Here is a 26063-nt window from a genome sequence, read left to right as displayed (position 1 = left end):
CATAGTAAAGGCATTTCTTTCCTGGCATTTGGTGACACATTTCTCTGTACCTATTTTCTCATAATTCCAACAGTATTCCTAATTTGTGTCACTTATAATACATTTCTTAAATTGAAAGGTTACTGTAACCTTTCAATTTTCCAAGCTATAGCATAAAGTGTGCCAAAAGAATTTTTTTCTAATTTCTAGCAAATTTATATTCTTTTTTTTTTAAAGATTTTATTTTTTTTCCTTTTTCTCCCCAAAGCCCCCCGGTACATAGTTGTGTATTCTTAGTTGTGGGTCCTTCTAGTTGTGGCATGTGGGACACCGCCTCAGCGTGGTTTGATGAGCAGTGCCATGTCCGCACCCAGGATTCGAACTGACAAAACACTGGGCCACCTGCAGCGGAGCGCGTGAACTTAACCACTCGGCCAGGGGGCCAGCCCCTCTAGCAAATTTATATTCTTAAGCATGACAATGGGTTTAAACATTCAATTGAAAAATGCATCTACTATGACTAGAAGTTATGAAATAAGCAAAAAAGGATATAGGAAGTTCACAATATCGCTAAGAAAAGGAAACCTCCACTGTGAAGACAACTCACCAGTACAGAATCCAGTGTTGGATTTAATAAAATACTAAACCACAAATGAGTTTCATGAGACTAAGATAGTTTCACGGGGGGGCATAAACTTAAGGGGACCTGAAGTGGTTGAAGGATTAAGATACGGGGGAAAGAATGGAAGACTAGAGCGAGTGAACCCTGACCTCAGGAAACAGCCCATGGAAAGGCAGCGAGGTACCCCCGTCAACACACCTGGACCGGGTCCTGCGAGCGGAGCAAACCCCCAAGTGCCTGCAGCATGCAGGAGTCCCACTGCTCCCACTGTCCTGTTTTGTTTTTACAAATTAATCCACTGTATTACAAATACATGTGCACTGCAGAAAAGCGGAGGTAAGAAAACACTAGAAAGACTAAATTAAAAATAACCCGTAATTCCAATGCTCAGAGATAATCACTATTAACATTTTGGCTTTTTTTAAAATGTATATACTAAACACCAAAACCAAAATTTTAGATATTACATATTGTTTTTTAGTTTGTCTTTGTCATTTAATACTCAATGAATCATTAAATACAGAATTACAGAAATGCAAAGGTCTAAAAATGCTGAAATAATCATCCTTAATAGCAAAAAACTGAATAAATGCTCTGAAAAGAGGCATTAAATAATAGTGTACTCATGACAAAATACTTAATCATTTTTTATATTTTCTCAGACTAAATTCTTAGAAGTGGATTAGCTATTTCAAAACACATACATATTTTCTAAGCTTTTGTCACATATTTCTCTCAGAAAAATCACACTAAATTATACTCCTTCTAGCAAAGTATGAGTGGGCTCATTTTTCCATACCCTCAACCAGAAGTAGTTTATTTTTTAATCTACGCCAAAATTTTTAAAAACAGTATCTCGCTGATTTGCATTTCTAGGAGCACTGTTAGTAAAGCTGAAATTTTCATGTTTCCTGCTCTTTTTATAAATTACCGGTTTGCCCATTTTTTCCGTGGGGGGGGTGTTCTCTTTATCTTACTGGTTTATTTACAATCCCTCTTTTTATAGTGAGGGAGGTTAATCTGCTTTTAAGTTATGATAGTTTTCTCAGTTTGCCATGTGTCTTTTAACTGTTTATGGCATCTTAACATAGAGACCTTTACTCTAAGTAACCAAACGAACCTTTTCCTTTCCAGTTCCTACTTTCCGTGTTACGCTCAGAGAGGCTGTTTCCATCCTGAGATCATTTGTATTATCTTTCGGTTCTTAAAAAAAACTTTTTTGAAAAATATTTAGAAAGGACACAAGTTCACCAGCCTAAAATTACAACCATTTTCACCAGTGCATACACACTTTATGCACACAGATTTCAAACGGCTGCACACATTTCACACAATCTGTTTTCCAATGTACTTTCTGACACAGGTCTTCTAAAAAATTGCAGCTTATGAGATATGAACAGACTTAAAATGGTTTTATAAATTTTTGCAAGGCCCGTGAGTCACAACATCACGGCCAATTTAACAATAGTCCCAAAGTTCTACTGTGTTCACTTCTACCCCATCAGTGCTAAATTACTCTCCTTCAATGTCCACCAGCTACTAAAAGACCAGAACAAGCTCATTCCTAGTAGTCAACCAGAGTTCTGCATAATGAATTGTGTCATAATCATCGATGATCAGATAGCAATCCTTAAAGCATTTTCATTTCGATCTCTTCTCCTCTTCCACCTTCATATAAAGCAAACACTTAGGGAGCACCTGGTTGAAATGGAGCTCTGGAGTCCCTGTCTTGTTTTAGGCTGCACACCCACCAGGCCCAGCCTTAACCACTCGAAGCCTCAGTGTCTTCACCCATATGCTGTAAGGCGGATCGAACAATAGTACCGAGACTTCATGGGGCTTGGTCAAGATTTCAGGCAGGAGGATGTTCATGAACAAAAGAGGACTTAAATGAATGTTGACCCGGGTCGGGTACTAGGCCCAGGGGACACATGCACATCACATTTTCTGGGCCTAAAGTCTGTCTGTCTAGCGGGAGAAACCACCAAGTCCGGTCAAAGGATGAAGTTCTAGGACAGTGACCCAGGCGGGGCCTCACGGGATCCCAAGCAGGGCTGGCCTGGGACGGGACAGGATGGGGGGAGGTGAGGGCCCGAGTGGAGGGTTTTAAAGAAGCAAGAGTCTGTCGGATGACAAGAAGGTGACGCAGTCCTCTAGGCAGAGGGGAAAGCATGAGCAAAAGCAGACAAAAGGGTGGCAGGGGGAATTCTGGGAACTGGAGCTAAGGCGATCTGGAATGTGGATTGGAAGCCAGCAAGGTGATTCTCGTTACTTGACCCAAGTTTCCCAAGGGAAAAAATTCAGATGACTATCAAACTTAGGCTCCACAACTCTCCTGTTCAAACACGAATAGAAGTATCCTTTAGAGAACGGTTTTTCAAATGCTGTTAGTATTAAAAGCTATGACAGTCCCAAGGAATCCACATACTTTGAGGGCCTAAAGAAATCTCAAACAGTGTCAATTAAAAACCATCTCGGGGCCGGCCCAGTGGTGCAGCAGTTAAGTGCGCACGTTCCACTTTGGCAGCCCAGGATTTGCCAGTTTGGATCCTGGGTGCAGACATGGAACCGCTTGGCACACCATGCTGTGGTAGGAGTCCCACATATAAAGTAGAGGAAGATGGGCACGGATGTTAGCTCAGGGCTAATCTTCCTCAGAAAAAACAAAACAAAAACCATCTCATTTTACAAATGAAGAAATACAGGCCCAGCAAAGTTAAGCTCAAACTAGACCCCCAGGTTTTCTCTCCCCAGCAAAATGTTCTACGACTAAGCAAAAATAAGTGAATAAATAATGCACACACGACTTTTTTTAGAAGCTAGAAAATATGTTTGAATAAAAAAATTTTGATATCATTAACATCATAATTTTGTTTATAGTGTGCATTAGTAAATGTACATATTATAAACAGGGAGCTTAAAGTCCTCAGTAATAGAAGAAACTTAAAGGTTTTATTCAAATCTGGTTTATTCTTCATTTAATGTTCATTTCTCAGTTTTGAAAAGCAAACAAAAGAACACACCTTACTGAGAAACTACTAGATATCAAAAAAAAGAGCATGGCTGGGGCCGGTCCCGTGGCCGAGTGGTTAAGTTCTCGCGCTCCGCTTCGGTGGCCGAGGGTCTGCCGGGTTCAGATCCTGGGCGCGGACATGGCACCGCTCATCAGGTCACACTGAGGTGGCGTCCCACATGCCACAACTAGAGGGACCTACAACTAGAATATACAACCACATCCTGGGGGGATTTGGGGAGAAAAAAAAAAAAAGGAGATTGGCAACAGTTGTTAGCTCAGGTGCCAATCTTTAAAAAAAAAAAAAAAAGGGCAAGGTGAACCTAGAATTAGTACCTTGAAAACAGTACTCTCTTCTCCAATCACATCGAAAAGACAAGTTCAAAATTAAGCCAAAGGTCCCCAACAGGCATTATATTCCAGATCGACTAGCTGCTGAAGGCAGCCATGGCTCTGGAACCTACGGAGGGCTGAGACAGCAGAGAACAAAACACAAACATATTCCCAAGTTTTTCGGGCCTAATTTCTAATTTGAAGAATAGCAAATAATTCTTCCACTTAAAGCATATTCATTTCAATTTTCCATGCTGAAAGAAAGGCACACTGTGTCTGCTGGGTATACTGGCAGTGAACTTCTGATAAAAGGCCCTCAAGGACCCAAGAGCCATCGCTCCCCTAAGAGATGTCACATCAGACTCTAGTGCCACCGGTGGGTTTGCCGTATTTCTCCATCAGGGAAGAGGCTCTACCACCGAGGGTTTCACTGGAGGCTGCAGTATGTGCCCTGAGGGAAAGACCTCAAGCTTGTTTCCAAGAAAAACAAAAAAATCTGAAAAATCTGCACCTTCAAACTAGCTTTGAGGGAAAAAAGCTAATTAAAGTGTCACAACCGTTTTCTTTGCACTTTCCTGGATTTCCATAGTGAAAGAAAACCTGGCCATTTTTCTGTTGGGGCCCTGTGACAGATCCTGGGGTGCTAGAATAACCATCATAACAAAGGCTGCGTTCTTCATCAGCTAAGCGCAGTAGTGACTGTTTACTGTAGCCAAAATCAGAGGTAGTCAAACACCACGCATAAGTTAGACTTATTCCAGATTTATTCATTCAAAAAAACAACCAACGTACCCATGACCAAGTTCGATGCTACTTTGGGGATGCAAAAATCAACAAGGACTCTCTCTTACCTTAAAGGAATTCACAGCCTAAAAATTACGGGGAAATAAGGCTGTACTGACAATCAAGACTAAGTTAATTATTCTAGAAGATAACATTCAGTAAGAGACAAAGGAGTGTTAGGGGCTAACATCTAAGGGAACTGCTGAATCAGCTCAGGCATTGGTGTGCCCCTCAGTCCTCTGAGGGGGTGGACATTAGGAATCAGGGGCATGCCTGAAGGACCCGAGCATGTGGCTCTAAGACAAGGAGGATATTTTAAGTTGGTAAAAAATCCTAGTATATCTAAAGCTTTTTTCTTTTTAGCAAAATAGTTTTTAAAAGACGACACCAAGGAGAAAAAAAATTTAATATTTTTAGAGAGTAATTCAGCCACCCCTCTCAAACTTAATGAGCTCTCTCTACCTCCAAAAATGGGCAGAATAGAGTTAAAGCAAGCCAGTCTTGTGTTTGCATGCTTCGGAACTTGAAATGCGATGTTAACCATTTCGACTGACCATAAAAAGCAACAAGCAGAACTTTCAAGTAAAAATTTTTCTAATAGCCAAGAACTTTCTTCAACAAGGAAAATCTCCTACCTGAATATTTTTTAAACAAAATAACTGGTTTTGCTTTTTAAACAACTTTCCCTATTTTGCTACACAGTCCATAAACTCTGCAAGATTTCAGAGCATCAGGTAGAGACTGGAGCGGCCACAACTTGAAGTGTTCAACTTAAAACTGCATTCACACTTCTGCGGAGTGGTAAGAAATGTTGAGGTTCTAGAGGCTCAGGGCTTACGGTAAAACGAATTGAGTTCTTCTGTCACTCCGATAAGTGTATTTCAGAAACAGCGTCATCAATTTACTCCACTCCTAACTTTGTTTTAATGCCACTAAGAGGAAGGGCAATTACACAGAGCAAATAAATACTTGAGTAAATTAAATGCAATCCCGTATTTGCACACTTAACCACTAACCCCAACTCCGAACTAAAAGCAACAACAGTGCTCCAATCGGAAAAGAGAATCCTAATTTTGGCAGAGAGCTCGCTAAAGAGAGAAAACCCTTAACTTCGGGGATGAGTCTCAGGGAATGTTACTAAGCATCTCTCTCTCCACCACCACTGAGGCCTGCGTTACACCCCCCACACACAGGTGGGAGAAGGAGGGCTCCCGGCGCCCCCGCCCCGCGCGCCCGGGTACCTGCGGGGTCAGCGCGCGCTCCCGCCGGGCGCAGGCCGGGGGGCGCGCCGAGGCCGCGACGCAGGCCCGACCCGACAGGCGGGCGCTCGGCGGGCGCCGGGGCTCGGTCCGCTCGGGTCGCCGCACTCGCATGCCTGCGCGCCTCCCCGCCTGCTCCCCCAAGAGCGGAGCAAAAGGGCGACTATTACCCAATAATAGCGCCCTGCACAGGCGCAACAATGCAGGCGGGGAGCCGAGAGCCGCGGGCAGGGAACCGGAAAGCGGAGCCCGGCTCCGGGGCTGCTCCTGCGCGCAGCCCGCCAGTGACCGGAGAGCTCGAGTGGCTGGGGGGAGCGAGCCGCGGCGGGCGGGAGCGGGGCCGAGCCCGGGCGCCCGCGGGGGTCGCCGCGCGAGGGGAGGCCAGGCGCGCACGGCCGCGCCGCCCGGGACCCTCGCCGCCCGGCTCCGCGGCCCGAGCCCGGTCGCGGCCGGGAGAGAGGCCGGCGCCACAAGGCCGCCGCCTCGGGCGCGATGAATCGGGCTTTTTCCCAGTGCGTAGTCCGGGCCTGCCGCCCCGCGCCCGCGTCCGGCGCCGCTGCCCGCCAGGCCCGAGCCGGCCGGGGTGACTCAGGGCCGGGCCGCGCTCGCTCCCCCCGCCGCCAGCGTCCTCCGCCCACGAGTCCCCCGGCCCGGCCGCCATTCCGCCCGGCCGCGGCGGGGCGGCTCGGGCCTCGCCGGGCGCCTGCGCTCGGCCGCCGCGGCCCCAGTCACTGCGACACCGCGGCTCCGGGCCGGGCCTGCGCCGCCGCCTCCCCGCGCCCGGCGCCGCCGCCACTCACCCGCATTTCCCTGGGGCCTAAATGGCTCCGGCGGCGTCTCCACCTGGTCGCTGGGCCTGGCCCCGGTTAAATCCCCGTCCCGCCAAGGTCTGGCTGCGTCCCTCCGCCGCCGGGGCCGCCCCGCCTGGAGCTGCGTGCGCCACGGCTCCCGCCTCCTCGTCCTCCTCCTCCTCCTCCTCCTCCTCGGCCCGCCCGCCCGCCGGCCCTCCTCCCGCCGCCGCCGCCTGCACCACGCAACCTCCGCCCTCTCGCCTTTCCTCCCCGGCTCCCCGCCCTCCTGGCCTCACCGGCTCCGGCGACCGCGGGGGAGAGGCAGGGGGGAGGGCCGGAACGCAGCGCCATCGGCGTCCGGGGCGGGGGAGCCGGGAAACCGTCGCCGCCATCGCCCCAGCGGCCCGAGGCGCGGGAGGGGCCCGGAAACGGCCCGCCCGCCGCCGCCACGGCCCCGGGCCACCCCACGCCGGCCCGGGCCCGCTCGCCGGCTGTTCCTACCTGAGAGCCGGCCGGGGCCCTTCCCCGGCGCCCCCGCGCCCGCCCCGGCTCCGCCGCCGGATTTTACAGCCACCCTCGCCTTGGGCCGCTGCTCAAGACCCGGCTTCCCGCCACTTCGGACGAACGAGGAGGGGTCACCTTTTTAGGTTGGGGGCACCAGCCTCTGGGGAAACTGCCCCAAAAAAGCCTGGAGGAGACGCTCCTCCACCTCCTCCTGCCCCTCTCCTGGGCGCACACACCCCCGAACCGACGTGGAGCACAACTACAGCTACACCCCGGGCGGGGAGGGTAGCCAAAAGCAGTGTCCCCGACCGGCTGATAAAGTCCGAGATGGGCAAGTGGCCCTGAACATCAGGCGCAGACTTTCGAGAGACGTGTCCCGCGTTCTCGAGCCCTTTCCACCGGCAGGTCTCAGCAGTCACCCCCTGAAAGCCAGAGCTCATCTGCGCCTCTCCCACTCTCTCTAAAATCGTTTCTAAAATAAAACCAAGCTGGGCTTTCCTCTGCAAACTCTTTCGCCAACTCGTTTTGGGCAAGTGTTGACAAAGATTCACTTTACCGTTAATTTTTGTAAAGACAGATCTAGAATGAAATTTAAGAATTTACATATACGGAGGGTCAGAAGTGTGACGATGAAATAGTATTATTTTCAAGTGTAGTCTGAAGTAGTTGGTCGCATTCATTTGAAATTAACTGTTACAATTGGGTACTTGAAATGCTCTAAATACAAATTTTAGCAGTACAAATCGCTACCTGGCTTCCTATGGTGACAGAGGCTGGAGGAAGCATGGACTTGAAGGGGCTCCTGCTTTAACCTAGGTTCACAACATACCAGAGAGTTGGCTAATTCCATGAGCAAGCAAGGAAGGATTTCAAATTGTCCCCTCTGGGCAAAAGACAAGATGAATGTAACTTCCTGTTTTGCTCCAAACTAAAGCAGTACAGAGGTTCTAGTACCACCTTGGGGTAGAAATCCTAGGCCCAGAGCAGAGGGCCTCTCCCAGAGTCCATGCTGTTTCCTGAGTAACATGGGTTTCTCTCTTGGAAGAGTTATCCCACCTGTGTATGTGGTTCCTCCTGTTGAAATGTGGTCTTTTGTCAACATCTGTAAAGTGTCTTTAGAAGTATTGCATTTGTCTATACTTGTCACCGAAGCAGGTAATCTCCGTCTGGGCGAGGGTTAAAAAACTCTTGGTTTATATCCTCTACTTCTAAATAGCCCAGTCAAAATAAAACTTAGGTGTATTTAACAACTTTTCTGTGGACACATGGTAAGACTGAAGATAAAAATGGAAGGCTCGTCCACACTGTACATATGTGGTTTTTTCATATCCTTGTTTCTTCCCCTTACTGGAACCTGTGCTTTCCTCAGACAACAACTTATTTCATCTCCATCTTCTCTAACCTATCTTCTCCAGTCTCATCATTCAATATGGTCTCCTTGTCTGTGACTTCCCCCCACAGCTAACACACAAGCTGGATGGGTCGACTTTCCCTTTACTGTTTGTCTCTTCCACCCTGCATTTTTCCTTAATGGAAGTATTTAGTCCACCTGTATCACCCTCTCCGCTGTCTCACTGCCTCAATTCCGGGTTCTTAACTTCCTTAATCCTTTCCTCTCCACCCCTCTGCCTTAGCATTCTTAGCAGTTAGACTATTCCCTTGACTTTTATGTCTGCTTCACAACCAGGTTGCATCTACGCCACTTCTACTCTGAGCGGGTAACTTTGTCTCCTACCTAACAGATCCAGGCCATCTACTCTCTCTCCACTCCAAAACATCCTACCTCCATCTTTCTCCTCCATCTCAGCAAAATTGATGTTCCTCTTTTAGATGAGCCAAAGTTGAGGGATAATTAACTTGAGAGATGTCAGAATCAAAATTCAAAATATTATTATTAGAATATTAGCCCAAACCAATGAAATAAATAATAACTTTACAGGTCTAAAACACTGCAATGAACTTCCAAAAGCCCAGGTTTTAGCTTTAGGCAGAACTTGGTTTATATCCAGACTCAACTACTATCTTTTGCTCTAGTTAAGTCAACTGTTAAATGGGGATAAAAATACCTACCTCATAGGGCCAGCCCAGCGGCATCCTGGTTAAGTTCGCGTGCTCCGCTTGGGTGGCCTGGGTTCAAAAGCCCGGATCACGGGGTCAGACCTGGCACCGCTCGTCAGGCCACACTGTGGCAGCATCCCACATAAAGTAGAAGATTGGCACAGATGTTACCTCAGCGACAATCTTCCTCAAACAAAAAAAAAATCCCTCCCTCATAAGGTTAGGTGAAGGGTAATTCCTTTGTAATTCCAGCATAACTGCTGGAACACTAAGTTTTAGTTCCCTCTCTTTCCTCATCTTCCATAAAGTGGAGGTCCACTGAGTCCTCTATCGCTGTTGATAACACTAACATTTTCCAAGTCATATGGGCCTGAAAACTCAAAATACTGACCCATTTAACTTGCATCCCAGAGCTAGTCACCAATCTGAGAAATCTTTTCTCTGTTTTGGCTCAGTCTGTGGGGGCAGGCATTATTATCGTCACACTGATTTTTCAATGAAAAAAGCCAAGGCTCAGAGATATTAGGCAATTTGCTCCAAATCACTCAGCGCGGTCAGTGGTACTGCCTGATCCAGTGACTCCCAAATCCACGTATATCCGCCCCTTTCCTATGACATTTTCCCATGCCTGTATTGTTCCTTTGACTTTCTAAATGGTTGTCCTAGTTCTTACCTTCTCGGTCCTTGCAGCCTGCTCAGTGACTGATCACACACGGTTCCTTCCAAACTCATGCCTTCATCATTGTGTGTTTGTCCTTTCATACTTTTCACTGGCTCCCCATCGTTTATAGCGTTCAGTTCAAGCTCTGACCTGGCACTTAAGGTTTACCTTACTCTTGTCCTAACTTACTTTTTCTAGCCTCTTCCCAAAAGGAACTCTCAACTTCATCCAATGCTGTTGGGCCTACTGTTGGCCCACAAATACCAGCCTTGAATCCTCATTTGTGAATACTTGTTTCCATTTGTTCCCTTAACAGAAATAGTTCCCTCCTTTTCTGCATCTGCAAATCATGCTCCCTTTGCAAGATCTTGCTCAGGTCCCCTCCCAGGAATCCTACTTTGCGCCTTCTACCCAGGCTTTTGTGCTCTCTCCTTGATTGCCAACTTCTCACATGTACCTTTAAATGAGATGGTCTGTGCCTTGGGGTCAGGCGCTGTTTCCTAAAGTTCACCAGCCCCCTGAGCATTGTGCCTGAAGAACACTGAAGAGTGGTCAAAACATATTTGTTTACTAATCAAATGAAGGTTACTGTGTCACTTGACCAGCCATATGAGCTGTTATTTCTAAGACATGGGTGAGGAACTAGCCAGCAAGTGCAAAGTAAGTTCAATTAATAGGATAGTTCCCAAGCCTCACTTTGCTTTCCCCAGAATCACCTGTGGACAAAATCTCAGGTTGACTGAGTCAAAATTGGGTGGAAAGGGACAGGGAGGGAATTTGAAACTGCCAGAGTTTACATCCTGGCTTCTTACTTAGTCATATAAGTGTTTCACTACTTATTATCTAGGTAACTTTGAGCAAGTTACTTGACTGCTCTGTGCCTCAGTTTCTTCATCTATGAAATGGGGGTGATAATAGTATCTCATATGATGTAAATTAAATATTTAATAAACATGACCTATGATGATGATGATGATGATGATGATGATATAATTACCCAGGTCCAATCTGGTGACCTGAGTCTAGGAACCACTGATTTAATGAACCACTCCTTCCTCCGTTAAAGTTTCAAACCTTATGACCTTACAACTTCTGGTACTCAGCATTTTGACATAGTATTACAATAAACTTTATTTGTTTTGAAATAGTGTATTTTAAGGAAGAGGAGCCAAGTAAATCATGTTTTTCAATTAAATGTGTTTATTTAATCCAAATCATGAAATATATAGTATTTGTGAGTTTTTTTTAATAAACTAGTTCCTCTTAGAAAAATGACTACCTATATGCTATAACTATGCAGAGTAATTCAACCAGTTTGGTATTCAAATGAAGCAAGAAAGAGATGAAATAATATGATTTCTTCCACTTAGGACAATGACTCATAAATTCTTTTTGAAGAAGCAGATTTTTAAATCCTCTACTTTAATTCATTAGAAAAAAATTCATAGCTCATTTTGTGCCATCAAATGCCAAATAAACGATATTTTAATGATATTAAATGTAACTAGATATAAGATAAGAAGCAGAAATTTACTTACCAAAGTCACAAACTAAATATGTCTGAATGGGGAACACAGGATGGGTACCCCCCAGCTTCTCAACTCTTGACTTACAAATGACCTATACAAACAAATACACAAAGCCCTTGTTTCTATTGCCTGGAATTGCACCAAACATTCCTAGTGTCCTCTCTCAATGATTCAGATATCTCTGGGAGGGTAACAGGGCTTGATAGCCATTCATACGTTAGCATTAACCAGCTCAGTCAGGCTGCCTTCTTTCTAACACAGCTCGGAAGCACCTTGGAATGGGAAGTTTTGGGCAAATCAAGTTTGGGAGAAAAGTCAAGTGCCTCAGGGCAGGCCGAAAGCCTAGGGGCCAGAGTTTCTGGGGAGAGGGGCCTTAAGCACAAGATGGTTGAGTGAGGAACAGAGATGGAAGTATTTTAAAACCTGACCTGTCCGATTTCAGATTTTGCATATTGAGCTGTCCTAGGCCTCTTGTTTGGGGACTGCTTAGTCAGAAATACTATTGCAAAATAGTCATGAATTAAGTAGGCTTTTGAGGTCTGACTTGGGGAACCTGAACACCGGCATAACATTCTACTAAGTTGGACCATATGAAATTGCAACTCATTTTCAAATGATTCAACCTAGTCCCTATGAGAAAATTATTCAGAGTTCTAGAAAACTATCCTAAAATCGCTTCTTCCAGGAAGCCTTCTATGACCCTTCAAACCTCAATCTAGCCCCACGCCTACATGTGGATTGGGTGCTCTTCTTTTATACCATGTACTTACTTTTATTAAAGAGTTTATCAATATTGCATTAAAATTTTTTCCCTTCTCTATCTCCCATTCCCTCACAGGTTGTGAGCTCCTTGAATTCAGAGACTGTGTCTTTTATTACTACGTCTACAGAATTTACCATAATGCCTGGCACATAGTATTCTGAAAGAACGGTTGGAATCCAACTCAAGGATTAGTTAGGATTGTCTGTGCTATGAAACCCAGTCATGCTACTTTCCTGCTCAAAGACCTTTAATAATTCCCTGTTTCCTACCAAAAGAATGACAAACACTTCATTCCTCATTTTGAAACAGTCTCTACGCTGTGGCTTCCATGGATCCATCCATACTTGTCTCTCGCTGGTTTCTTACATATTTCAAGCCAGATCGGAACTGGACTCCTGTCGATGCTGGAATGGGCTCCCTGCATTTCCTCATCCAATGACACCTTCCATATCAATTGCTCTTCCCCATCACTGCTTACCCAAATACAACCCATCTCTCTGGGCCCACTTTAAACTTAATCTCTTTAGTGAAAGCTTTCCTGCTCCTCTTCCTGCTGTGAATTCCACCCCTCCCCTCACACTGGGTAAGCCTCTTGAGGACATTCTTAAACAACTTTGTATCCCTACAGGACTGTATTAGCCAAGGTTCTCTAGAGAAACAAACACAACAGAATGTGGGTGCATGTATATGTGCGTGTATATATATTGCAAGAGAGAGAGATTTATTTTAAGGAATTGGCTTACGTGATTATGGAGGCTGACAAGTCCAAAAGCTGCAGGGTGAGCCAGCAGTTTGGAGAGCCAGGGAAGAGCCGATGCTGCAGACCTAATCTGAAGGTCGTCTGCTGGCTGAATGGCCATTGGTTTGGAAGGTCATGGTTCTAGGCAGGCCTTTGACTGGATTGGATGAGGCCCACCCACATTATGGAGGGCAATCTGCTTTACTCAAAGTCCACTGACTAAAGGTTAATTTCATCCAAAAAACAGCCTTACAGAAACATCCAGAATAATGTTTGACCAAATATCTGGACACCATGGCCCAGCCACATTGACACATAAAATTAACATTTGAAAGCACAGAGAAGGATACCCCAGACATAGCAAATGGTACCTTATTTCTTTAAAAAGCAGTTTACACTCATTGCCCCAAGTTTCTTACCTCCTAGGGACTCCTCAGCCTATTTCTACCTACCTATTACATTGGAGAGTTTCTCTTCTGCATTTGGTACTTCCACTGCCTACCTTTCCATGTTGAAACTGGTCATCCTTTGGCTCCCAAACTCCTACACTCTCATGGCTCTTCTAACTTATCTGATAACTTTGTCTTCATTTGGCTCTCTTCCACCTACCACTTAAATGTGCGCTCCTGAAGGTTCCATTCTTGGCGATCTTGCTACATTCTCTTTTTGTGCAATCTTGTTTCCATGGTTTCAATTGTCAACTATATCAAATTGTCACCTTCAACTCAATCCAGGGACACATCTAGCTTTCATGGTACCTAATGTTTATACAGTTTTGGGGGAAGGTGTTCTTTAAGAAAATTTTTTATCCTAGGATGGTTAGCAATAACCAATAATACATGGAAACTACACAGATGTATCCCATTAATACCAAACTATATTGTATTCCTAACTCAGCTTCCCCCTAAACAGGTTGCCCCAAATGCCTAGAGCACTCCACTGCCCCTGGATCTGAGGGGAAGGTGAGCGAGAGGAAGTTGGGGTGGAAAGAAGTAACAGTGATAGTCTTGATCAATTGCAGCTACAACAACCTACTTTCGAAATTTTTACAAACACATATGACTATGTGAATATATAGCTAGGACCCTCCCTCGGGGGCTGGGCAGGGCTCATGCATGGGAGGAGCGGTGAAGGGAAAGCTTCAGAACCTTTGAGAGCATCCACCCCTACCTCTATCTCCACCCTTGACCCCTCCCACACTCCAGTTCTGATTTTCTACCTGCTTGCAGACCCTCTACTTGAATGTCCCTCATATTCCAAATCATTTGTTTTCAAACAGAGCCCACTATTCTTTCTTCTCCCCTGACCCATATATCTTCTCCTTTGTTTTCTGCCTCTGGTATTGGCAGCTCCATCCACCCAGTCATTCAAGTTAGAGGTCTGAGGTATTTTTTATCCTGACCACTTTTTCATCTCCATATCCATTTGTTCATTAAATCCTATCAAATTTAGACCGGTATTAGCTCTCATTTGGGCTGTCACAATGGCCTCCCAGCTGGTCTGCCTCCCTCCAGTCTCTCCTCTAATTCATCCTCCACACAGCCACGGAGGCATCTTTCTAAAATGTGGTGGTCCTCCTCAAGAAGCAAGATAGCATGGGCTCTAGAATTAGACGATCTAGGTTCAAATCTTGGCTCCCCCACTGACTAGCTGTTTGACTTTGCAAAAGTTATTTCATAGGTCTATGCCTCAATTATTTCACCTGTAAAATGGGAATAGTACACACTTCACAGGATGGTTTTAAGAAAGAAGTTATAGCATTTCATGGTGTTGGATATCTGACACATAGTAAGCGTTTGGTATATTACTGTCATTGTATAGCTCTCCTACAAAAAACTTTCAATGGTTTCACGTTCCATAAGAAGACTCGATAATGATCTTCACAGTACGACCTCAATCTCTCTTCCTAGTTTCTTCCCATTCCAGACACGTCTCCTCCTGGACCTTGTGTTGCAGCCACACTTGACAACCAGGTGGATCTCCCCAGGAGGTTTGGGGACTCCTGATAGTGTCCTTTGTTGGGAATGTCCTATTTCCTTTTTCTTTCCCTGAAGAAATCGGAGTCATTCTCCAGGTCCCTGATCCCATGTCATCTTCTCTATGAAGTTTCCTCAGCCTCTTTTCTACCCTCACTGTGTGTCCTGATGTTTTTGCATAAACATTAGCCAAAAGTCTCTGAGAAATTCCATCTCACCTCAGACTTCCTTTTTTGATTGCCAAAAAAAAGGGGTTTACATTTTTGAGCCACTATTCTTGTATTCTCATATGTAATGTAATACGTGTAAAGTATATTTTGGATTATTTCAAGTTTTTATTGGCATAAATTGGAGAGAACACTCTAGTCATGAATGATGAAGTGTGTTTTCCAGGTCATACTATATTTGTGCCAGGAAAAACTTTATAGCCCATCAACACCATTTGTTTATATGATAGATTTTAAAGAATAGCTATAGTATTTAGAGAATGTGTACAGAGAATTGAAGAAATTCCAATGACCCTACAAGTTGGTTTTCTTGGTCTGTAAGGTCAGTTGCTTTTTGACTCAATATTGACTTTGGGGATAAAAAAATGGATGCTAAAGGAGCCTGCAGATTGGCACTCTCAATGCATAGATAGTAACCAAAAAAGATATTATACTACCGTTTTATGGGGGAAATTAACTTCATTCCCCTCCCGTTCATTTTTTCTTCGGAGTGGCAAGTGAATAGACTTCTTTAGAATTTGCATAATTTCTCTGACCATTTTTTTTAAGAATGTCTGTTTAATTCAGAATTGGAATCTAAATAAATAGCTCCTGGCTAGTTCTGCTGGCAGGGTAGGTTCAGAAACCAAACTCTCATTGTACAACGAGAGCTACATTTTATTTTTGCTGATAAGGTCCCAGAAACTTAGGTCAATGTCATCAGCCACTGTTCCATCTCAACAGTGACAAGGCCATCGGCAGGTTTTTGGCTTTTTTATTGACGCCATCAGCATTTAAGTCTGCTTCTGTGAGCTCATGCAGTTAATCAAGAGGGAAATACCATGAAGAGAACAAAAATTACACCCCCCCCCCCAAACTGGTAGAAGAGCAAGAGATACAAGATAGGTGGGAAATCAGCAACTCAGTATCCAAAATAAATACAATTTTTCCTCGCATTTGGGAAGCCAGTCCATCTTTCCCATTCTTTCCTCACTGATATTTTACTTCTCCTTACCACCTTCCTTCCAACTCCAACCTTTCACTAAATGATTAGAACTAGGTAAATATCTAGTGATCTAGTTCCCTAGTTGTTAAAAGATTGCTACCTTAAGTGCCTTTAAATTAGGAAGTGCTACTTGAACAGTGCAAAAAGACATATTCTGAACTACCAGCAAGACCACCTGGAAGAAACTGGCAATGGAATAAAATTTACTTCGAACCACAGACACTTCAGCTTTCCTGATAGAATTAGGTGAGTAGATGTAAAACACCAATGGTTGAAATAAAGTGATTTTTTTAAAATCCCAGGGTATCCACAGTTTTGAAAAATAGAGTAAAGCATTTACTGTGATGTGTTTCTTGAGTAAGTACTTCATAAACCACCTGCTCACTGACTGACGTTTCCCCTGGCAGCTAAAATGCTACACTGCAGCTTAAACATGGGCAGTAGCGGTGGCTCTTAGCTTGTGCTCAGTGGGATCAACTCCGCTGTAAGTGCGCAGGCGAGCTTTTCCAGCTCCACCCTCAGCCTGAGAAAGACTGTGGGAAGAAGCAAGGAAGAGACTCCCATGGAAAAAAGACAGACTCAGGTATCCCAGCCTGTGCCTAAGACAGCGGAAGGAAGAGGGAAAGCGACCAGGACGGGCGGCACAGCTCCTCCCTCCCGCTTCCCCTCGGGCAATGCCACCTGGAGCAGATGGGCAGCTTGCATTCTGGCCCCTGGCCAAATTATCCCATTCTTCTGGATGCCCAGAGTTCACACCTGCCACGGTTCCCTGCTTCTCTTACCGTATTTAACATTTTCTGGCTGTAAACTATTTGGGAGCAGGGCTATGTCCCAAGTGCACTCAGTTGCACAATTTGTCCCCAACCCACCTTTCCAGGCTCACTTCCCACTCCACTCCTCCCATACACCGTAAACCGCAGTGGGCTGCTTACTGTATAAACATTCTTACACTTTCCTTCCTTCTAGCTTTTGCTGATTCTGCTTTGGATGCTCCTCTCACTCTTGGGCCCATCTGTTGCCATACTACTGGTCTTTCAAATCCTAGTCTAGTTATCACCTCGTCAGACCTCCCAGATTCCCTTGGCTGACGTTGACCTCCTTCCCCTTTGGATGCTCATAGTGCTTTGCTTGGGCCTCTACAATAGATGTGGATTCCAGTCCTGTGTCTTTTCATCGTCTTAATCTTGTCTTTCATGGAGCAAAAGGTTTTAACTTTGATGATGTCCAATGTATCACATTTTCTTATGCATTGTTCTTCGGGTAGTCCTAGATCCTGAAAATTTTCTTCCGTGGTTTTTTCTAAACGTTTTATAGTTTTACGTTTTACATTGAACTCTGGGATCCATTTTGAGTTAATTCTTGTATGAGGTGAGAGGTCTAGGTCGGGGTTCGTTTGTTTCTCTATGCATAACTAACTGCTCCAGCACAATTTGTTGGAAAAGCTACCCTTCTGCCCCTGAATTGTTTTTGTAACGTTGTCAAAGATGAGTTGAACTATATGTATGCTTATATTTCTGGGTTCTCTATTCTGTTCCATTGATCTATGTGTGCAGATTTCAGGCGGCTTGAGGGTCAGATACCTGTCATTGTTTTGACAGTGCCTTGGTCTATTGCCTTGCAAATAGTAGCATCTAACTCAGTGCCTGGAACAGAGTAGATGTTCAATAAATTTCTGTTGAAAGAAAGAGTCAATAACAAGTGCTTTATAAATGTGAGTTAAATTGTTGCTGCATTAATTCTTAAAATTGTGAGAGTCTCTTCCGTAGGCCCCTTGACCCAGAAACTAAAGTCCCCACACGTCCTACACACTCTGAAGGCCTCTTGCCCGTGCCAGCACCTGGACCCCATCTGTGTGTGCCCCTCCCCTTCCCGTGCTGCCTGCACACAGCTGCCTAGGACCTGGAGGCTCACACCCTCAGCAGCAGCTCCCTCTGCAAGGCCCCCCCGACCCGCTCCCCACACAAGACTTGCAGCTGAAGGCCTTCTGCCCCTCCCTGCTGCTCCCAGACTCCCACTTCATGTGCACACCCCTGGTTGCTGATTGTCTGCTGCCTGCTCTGCACCTGCACTCCAGAGGGTGGCCTATTGCTTGCCCAGCAACTCCAGACCAGCCTCAGCCTGGCCAAACCAGTGAATTTCTTTGCTGTCTGGTGGGCTGAACCACATCTTCTCCAACGAGATCAAGGACGTCTTCCAAGTGTGTTTTTCCTCGGGTGCTCTCCCTCACCCTAGGGTACCAAATAGAGTTTCCTTCTATCTTACAGACTCCATTTCATCATAATTGATGATTGTTTATATTCAGCTTCTTTGTTTAACCTACCATGTGGCTTCTATGTCCACAGCAGATCCAGACTACTACATTGGTCAGCCACTACCCTTATCTCTCAGGGTCCCTGGGGTACACAGTCTCCTGGCTTCATCTATGCAGCAACGAGATCTGTAATTTATTTATCTGTGTGAGTTAAGTCAGCGTGGTGCAGTGGAAAGACCCAGGACTTGTAATAAAAGGCCCAGAGTTTAAGTTTGACCCCCACTATTTACTAGTTGACCAATATTCAACATGACATGGACCATCTTCGTCAGGTCCCTTTATCCATTGCACCTTAAAAGGACAATGATTGTGATGATAATACTTCACAGTCTTGATGTGCTGATCAAATGGGATAATGCATATGACAGGTTTTGTTCATTGTTATGTTCCAGATAAATGGTTATCATTTTCATCTAACCTTGAGACAGACTATGGAATGCAAGACTGTGACTCCTGCTGAGTAAGTTTCAAACATAGAAACAGTGGAGGATTTCTTCTGAGATCATGCCAAAGAGGCGATTACTCCGGCATGACACCTGGCCCAGGCACATTTATCTACAACGGCTGCCTCCCCAAAAAAGACCTTAACAGATATACTCCCAATAACAGGTGAAATCATGATTCTCGACTTCATTTTAAACACAAGGAAGAGGAAGTTAAATATAATGGAAATATTGTAGAAGGAAACCTGCTGTGTTCACATTATCTAATTAGGATTTCTTGTTGTTGAGAAAGAAGAAATAGTTAAGGGTACATGCATGTGAAAGAACAGGGACAAGTTAAATGTGTTTTTAGCCAAAACATTTGAGTATGGAATAATTATTGTAAGAAAAGCATGATGTCAAATCAGTTCTCAACAAGTAATTTTTAGAAACTGGAGATTGAAATAGATGTCAAAGAAGAATGCAAAGAGAAAAAACCCAAAATGGTCACAGAAAGGATTTCTCAAGAATTTCTGACTTTCTGAGGCAACTTTAGTCTGGAATTAAAGTTCTCAATACTTGTATTTTACATATACACTTAATAGGCAGGGAATTTAATATGCTAATGAATAATGTAAAAAGAAAACTCCAAATTGCAACTATAATATTATATTCAGTATGTTAGGATGCTTTTTATAAATCATTACATAAGGTATATTAAAATTGTTTTCAATAGGATTGTCTGAAAATAGCACTTTGTTGAAAGATGAATTTTCTGAATATGTCAATTTTTCATCCAGACCAGTATTCTCAAAGAAAATAATAGGAATGCAAAGAGTTTTGCTTATTGACCTAATTTTAAAGTCAGCAACAATAAGGGTTCTACCAAAAGCAGCTGTCATCCTGTAAAACACACTATTCACATAGGTAAAATTGTATAACATTTTATCTGCTGCATGTCACTTCTCTCTACCCAGAGAGATCTCAACCTTTGAATTGTAGCAGTCCTCGGAGCTAATGTTCTTTAAAGTAACTTTAATATATGTCCACAAAATTTTTTGTACTCCTCCTCTAAGAGGTGGAGCCAAATTCCTCTCCCCTTGCATGTGTGTTGAACTTGGTGACTCTCTTCTAATAAAGTTGAAGTGATGACACGAGTCTTAGGAGACTTGGTCATAAAAGGCACTGTGGCTTCTTCCTTGCTCACTCTCATGGATTGCTTGTTCTGGAGGAAGTTAGCTGCCATGTTGTGAGGAGATCTCCATGTGTGAGAAATTGAGGCCTCCTGCCAACGGCCATGGGAGGGCGTCATTTCAGAAGTACATCCTCCAGCCCTACTCAAGCCTTCAGATGACTGCAGCCCCAGCTGACCTCCTGACTAAAACCCACGAGAGACCCTGAACCAGAAGCACTCAGCTAAGCTGCTCCCAAATTCCTGACCCACAGAAAATGTGAGATACTTTTTATTATGGTGTGAGGTCATAGGTTTATTTTGATTCCACACGCATATCCAACTTTGTGAGCACATTTTGTTGAAGAATTATCCTTTTCCCATTCAGTTACCTTGGGATCTTTGTCAAGAATCAGTGGGTCAGCAGGATTTATCCTAGGAATGCCAGGGTGGTTCAACCTACAAAAATCAATTGATGTAATACACCATATTAATAGAATGAAGGAAAAAAACACATGATCATCTCATGTACGTCATCACGTTGTCTACACATGATGTAGAAAAAGCGTTTCACAGAATACAATACCCTTTCATGATAAGAACACCCAATAACCTAGAAGCAGATGAGCGCTTCCTCAACATGATAAAGGCTATATTTACAAAGCTCATAGCTGACATACACAATGGTGAAAGACTGAAAGCTTTTCTCCTAATATTCTATTCAACATGGTACTGGACATTCTTGCCAGAGCAATGAAGGAAGAAAAAGAAATAAAAAACATCCTAATTGGAAATGAAGAAGTAAAGCTATTTCTATATGAAGATGACATGATCATTGCATTCGTAGAAACCCTAAGGAATCTATAAAAAAAAATTTAGCTAATAAATGAATTCAATAAAGTTGAAGGATATAAAATCAACACACAAAAATCAGTTGTATTTCTATATACTAGCAATGAAGAGTCCAAAAAAGGAAAGTAAGGGGCTGGCCTGGTGGCATAGTGGCTAAGTTTGCAGGCTCTGCTTCAGTGGCCTGGAGTTCACAGGTTCAGATCCCAGGTGCAGACCTACACACTGCTCATCAAGCTATGCTGTGGTGGCATCTTATAGACAAAATAGAGGAAGCTTGGCACACATATTAGCCCAGGGACCGTCTTCCTCAAACAAAAAGACGAAGATTGGCAAAAGATGTTAGCCCAGGGAACATCGTCCTCACACACAAAAATAGAATAAAATAAATAAATAAAAACAAACGAACAAAAAAACCCCGAACAAACAAAAAACAAAAAGGAAAGCTAGAAAACAATTCCATTTACAACATGTTTATCCTCATGCCAGGACAACACTGAATTAACTGCTGTACCTTTATAGTAAGACCTGCACTCAGGTAGTGAAAGTCCATCAACTTTGTTCTCCTTAAAAATCACTTTGGCTATTCTAGACATTTTCTATTTCCTTATAAATTTTAGAATCAGCTGTCGATTTCTATAAGAAAGCCTGCTGAGATTTTGATTGGGATTTCTTCTCTAGCTATCTCTTGAATCTGTTTCCCACCATCTCTACCACAATCACCACCCTAACAGAAGGCAGGATGAGAAACAGTCTACTCACTGGTCTATCTGCCTTCACTTTAGCCCCTCCCCAATCTGTTACTCACCCTGCAATTGGAGTAGTATTTTCTAAACGTGTATCTGATCATGTCATCTTCTTCAAAGCTATCTCATTATTCTTGGAATAAATGCTAAACTCCTTACATGGCCTGTAAGCAGGGAGCATGTTCAAAATATTAAAAATATTTAACAACCAATATTACCCAGGTACTGACCATCAGAACAGATGCCAGCGTCTTGGAGCAGCATTTAAAAAATCTGCACTCCCTGCCCCATTATGCTAGATATTCCTCTTTTGGTTGCCAGATCATGGAGAAGTCCAGAAGAGGGGCTGGGCAGCTGGATTGGTGGGTGGGTGCAGGGAACCCCAGGGAAGCTTGATGCAGCAGCTATTTATCAACCGGTGCAGATGTATGTTACTGTCGTAGTGACAGCATGGCCATATTGGTGCAGATTGCCTAACCATCAGGCCTGCTTCCAAGGCCTTCTGTGGTCTGGCATCTATCCACTTTTCTGGCTTTATCTCCTGCTATAGCCACACTGGTCTTCTTTGAGTTCCTTGAAAATACCGCACTCCCACTGTGGAGCCCCTGGACATTCTGTTTCTTCTACGAACATCTTTCTTCCCTCCTTCCCTTTGCTAACTCCTGCTCATCCTTCCTATCACTACTCTAAAACAGATTCCTCAGGAAGCTGCCCTGACCTCCCTAAGAGGTAACCCCCCGCAATAGCACCATGTCCTTCTCCTTTCTTGCCGTCATTACAGTTGAAGTTTACAAATATGTTGATGTGGTTACTCAGTTAATCCTCTCTCGTAAGCTCCAAGAGGGCAGAGATCATGTCTTCTTTTGCTTACCATTGTATCCACAGTGCCAACCCGGTGACTGGCACATGCAGGTGGTCAGTAAATATTTGTTGAATAAATGAATGAAAATCCAAACTCAATACCTTTCCTCTCAAGCCTGTTCTTTCTGAATTTCCCATTTTGGTTAATGGCATCATCTACCTAGTTGCTATAACAAGAGACTTAGAAATCATCCTAGATTCCGCCTTCTTCTTTATTCCACCATTAAGATAGACACCAGATCCTGCTGGTTTTACATTCTCAATCTGTTACTATCTTAGCTCAGATTGGCATTTCTTGTTTGGACCAGAGCAGACTTCTCAAAACTTGTCTCCTTGTCTCCAATTTGTGTCTACTTTGCATCTACTTTGTTCATTTTTCATACTGCCCTTAAGGTGACCCTTTGAATCTGATAGATTAGTGCCCTATGTAAAATACTTAAGGGTCCATTTTAAACCCCTGCATGATCTGGTTCCTGCTCACCTCCAAGGCTGGTTGTCTCTGACCATTCATCGTACATCTCCTGTGCTCTCACATTCCTTTAGTGAAAATGAGAAACCCTGGATACAGGACCCAGGTTTCATTCGTCTCTATTCTTAGAACTCAGCATCATATCTGGCACAGAGAGGGCAAGCACACAAATGTTTGTGGTATTAAATGGAAATGAATAAGACTTATTTTTGTCCTGGTGTGCTATCTGTCACTACAGTGCAGTATAGTAAAGAATGTTCATAAGGACGACTGCAAGTCATTAAGAGGCAGATTAAATTATATTTAAAACTTAATATAGTACATCTTACAAAGTATTCAAATGAGAATGATTATGGTTTTAAAGTTTTGGTTTTTCAAGGCATAGTTGTTCAACTGTTTCGGAAAGTCAACTATGCAAAATCCCATTCTGTAAGTCCTTGGGATATTGGGGGAATTTGACTATGGTATAAGGATATTGTGTTTCCCTCAGGGTGTGTGTGTGTGTGTGTGTGTAGATTTAGCAACATTTGTGAATGTGACTAATTGTTTTTTTTTGAGGAAGATTAGCCCTGAGCTAACATCTGCTGCCAATCTTCCTCTTTTTGCTGAGGAGGACTGGCCCTGAGCTAACATCTGTGCCCATCTTCCTCTACTTTTATATGTGGGACGCCTACCACAGCATGGCTTGCCAAGCGGTGCCATGTCTGCACCTGGGATCCAAACCTTCGAACCCCGGGCCACCGAAGCAGAATGTGCACACTTAACTGCTGTGCCACTGGCTACATCTTTCTTAAATTCCATATTTACACCATTGTTCCATTCCTTCAAATTATTGTCATATCAGAAACTTGAAAACTTCTAATTATGTTTTTTACTTGCTGCTATGAAAGATTGTGTTTAGAATTAAGATTAAATTTAGGTATAATTTAAAGTGTGGCTAGAGCAGCCCATAGGCAAAAACGCATGGCATTCAACTTGAAACGGGAAGAAATGACACCGGCAGGTACCATAACAGATGCAGCCTTAAAAAGGGACCAAATTCCCATCTGTTGAAGGCAGCTGGCCCAACGAGAGTGAGAAATAAAAATCAAAAGGAGAGGGCTTCAGATATATGGTATAAATCTTCTTTAAACTAGGAAACTCCAACCAGAAGTTGAACAGCATAATTTTAAGAAGCCATTTTAGTGAGGGTTGAGGGAGTGTCTGGGGAACAGTTGTAGTAGGAAGGCTGAATGAGATACTATAATTATAGCATTTGAGACTCTACGACTTTTTCTAATATGTAGTAGGAACAATTAAGATGATTAAGTGATAATTGTCTCAATTTTCTTATCAAAAATACGACTTTGCCTCTAAAGAATGGTGTCAACCGTTTCAGTACTAATCCTCACATTCAACCTGGAAATTCCATTTGGAATTAATAGCCCACCTTAGGCTGTGTCCTAAGAAATGAAGGATCTCTTTTCCAAAAAAACCACCATAAGGTTTTGGCTCATCGACGCCATCTAATTTGAGGTTACCTTTGCATAATTCTGTGAATTTACCGAGTTTGGCCAGCTTTCACACTACGGATAGTGAGCCTAAGGGACCGGCTAAGAGAGCATTGTGACTGTGAATCTTTATATATAGTGGAATCTCATATATTGGACCTGATTAATTCAAAATTTGAGTTAATTTGGACAGGGCCTAACTTACCTTTTACCATTACACCATGTTTGTAAGAAGCATTTGAAACCTAAGTTAGTATTATTGATAAGATTTCAAAGTGAAGAAATAATTTTCAGGTACCCCCAAAGGTTTAGAAGCACCATTTGCACATAACTTACAGTCTTTGTTATCAAATCACCATTGTCTTTTCATAAAACAAGTTCTTTCGGTAGACAGTAATGTTACCCTATGTCCAGTTTTCACATCAATACGCTTTTATTAAACACATTCTATGTACTTAATACTATGCTCAGCATTGTTGGGGATAAAATATAAATATTCAGGAGGCAGTGATATGCTTGGCAGGATAAAGCTTTCTCCCACAAATATTTTTATTACACAATGAGAGAGTATACAATCATCGTGTAAACTGTGTCATGATTAAGTATTACGACAGTTCGGCGAGGTGGAGATCAGGGTGCTCTGGGTTAGTGAGGACAGGCTTTCTAGAGGGTGTTTCTCATATGGATGGAAACGTAACTTTGATTCTTTCAACAAAATTACAATTCAGACTCCCATCATTTTACAAAGGACTTTCCTGCATTTAATTTCAGTTATTGATATTGACTTTCATGGATGATATAAGTGGGAGCAGTACACTGAGACGATCTTCTTTCAGCTGCCCCCTCAACCCCATCTCTGCAACTCCGCAGGGTCTTAAGTATGTCCCCCTGGAGCTGTCCTGTACCAAACCACCAACCCTTAGGACTGAGGCTGCAGAAGTACTCAAGAGCCATTACCTCTTGATCTCATGAGGAGTAAACGCATACAAGATCTTCGTGTCTCCCTAATTCTCCAAGACTTTCTCTTGAAATATGTTTCTGGCAAGAATAAAAATTTTATTTTGCGTATCCTCAAGCTACAGTAGAGCCAGTTTTCAACTTTCACTTGAAATCTTACCTCTCACTTAAGTAGATATCAATTATTTTTGCCTACCCAGCATGCATTCTCCCTTTTTCTGCTAATAGAAACCTTCTCCCTTTGGAGCATTTGCCATTGGTGTCTAGAGCTGGCTCATACCAGCTCATAAGAGCCAATCGTTAAAATTTCAGGAATTTGGCCAGCCTATGGTCATACACAGTCATTATTTAATGTTAAATTCTATAAACTTATGATTAAACAAATTCTACTTAAAGTTAGTGCATACTCAAAACTCATCACTTCGTAATTACTTGTACTACATTTTGTTATTATGGATAACCTTGAGCTTATTTACATTGATTTTACACGTCTGGTAGAAATATTATGAAATGCGTGCTCCTCCACATCTCTTCCCAACTCCGTGCTCAGGGACCACATTGGTAG

The 26063-nt window shown here is 43.5% G+C and overlaps 1 protein-coding gene and 1 long non-coding RNA gene across 6 annotated transcripts in view; both read right to left on the bottom strand.

Annotated features, from left to right (window-relative positions):
* Nucleotides 1–7626, bottom strand: part of CUL1 (cullin 1) — a 113702-nt gene extending 106076 nt beyond the window's left edge. The window contains exon 1 of one of the 4 annotated variants that reach the window (XM_070265134.1): nt 7282–7626. The gene's annotated coding sequence lies outside the window, so the exon portion shown is untranslated. Of the gene's footprint in view, nt 1–5971; nt 6143–6789; nt 6988–7076; nt 7258–7281 lie in introns of those variants that run through there. The other 3 variants (XM_023639896.2, XM_023639893.2, XM_023639895.2) reach the window with 3 other exon arrangements.
* A 12752-nt stretch (nt 7627–20378) lies between these two features.
* Nucleotides 20379–26063, bottom strand: part of LOC138923839 (uncharacterized) — a 52603-nt gene continuing 46918 nt past the window's right edge. The window contains exon 3 of one of the 2 annotated variants that reach the window (XR_011438020.1): nt 20379–20585. This is a non-coding gene — a long non-coding RNA (uncharacterized lncRNA). The remainder of the gene's footprint in view (nt 20586–26063) is intronic. The other variant, XR_011438019.1, reaches the window with a different exon arrangement.

Source organism: Equus caballus, chromosome 4 (genome assembly GCF_041296265.1).
Source record: "Equus caballus isolate H_3958 breed thoroughbred chromosome 4, TB-T2T, whole genome shotgun sequence".
NCBI lineage: Eukaryota > Metazoa > Chordata > Mammalia > Perissodactyla > Equidae > Equus > Equus caballus.
Note: the sequence above shows the minus strand (reverse complement) of the source record. Positions and strands in the feature narration are given on the sequence as shown.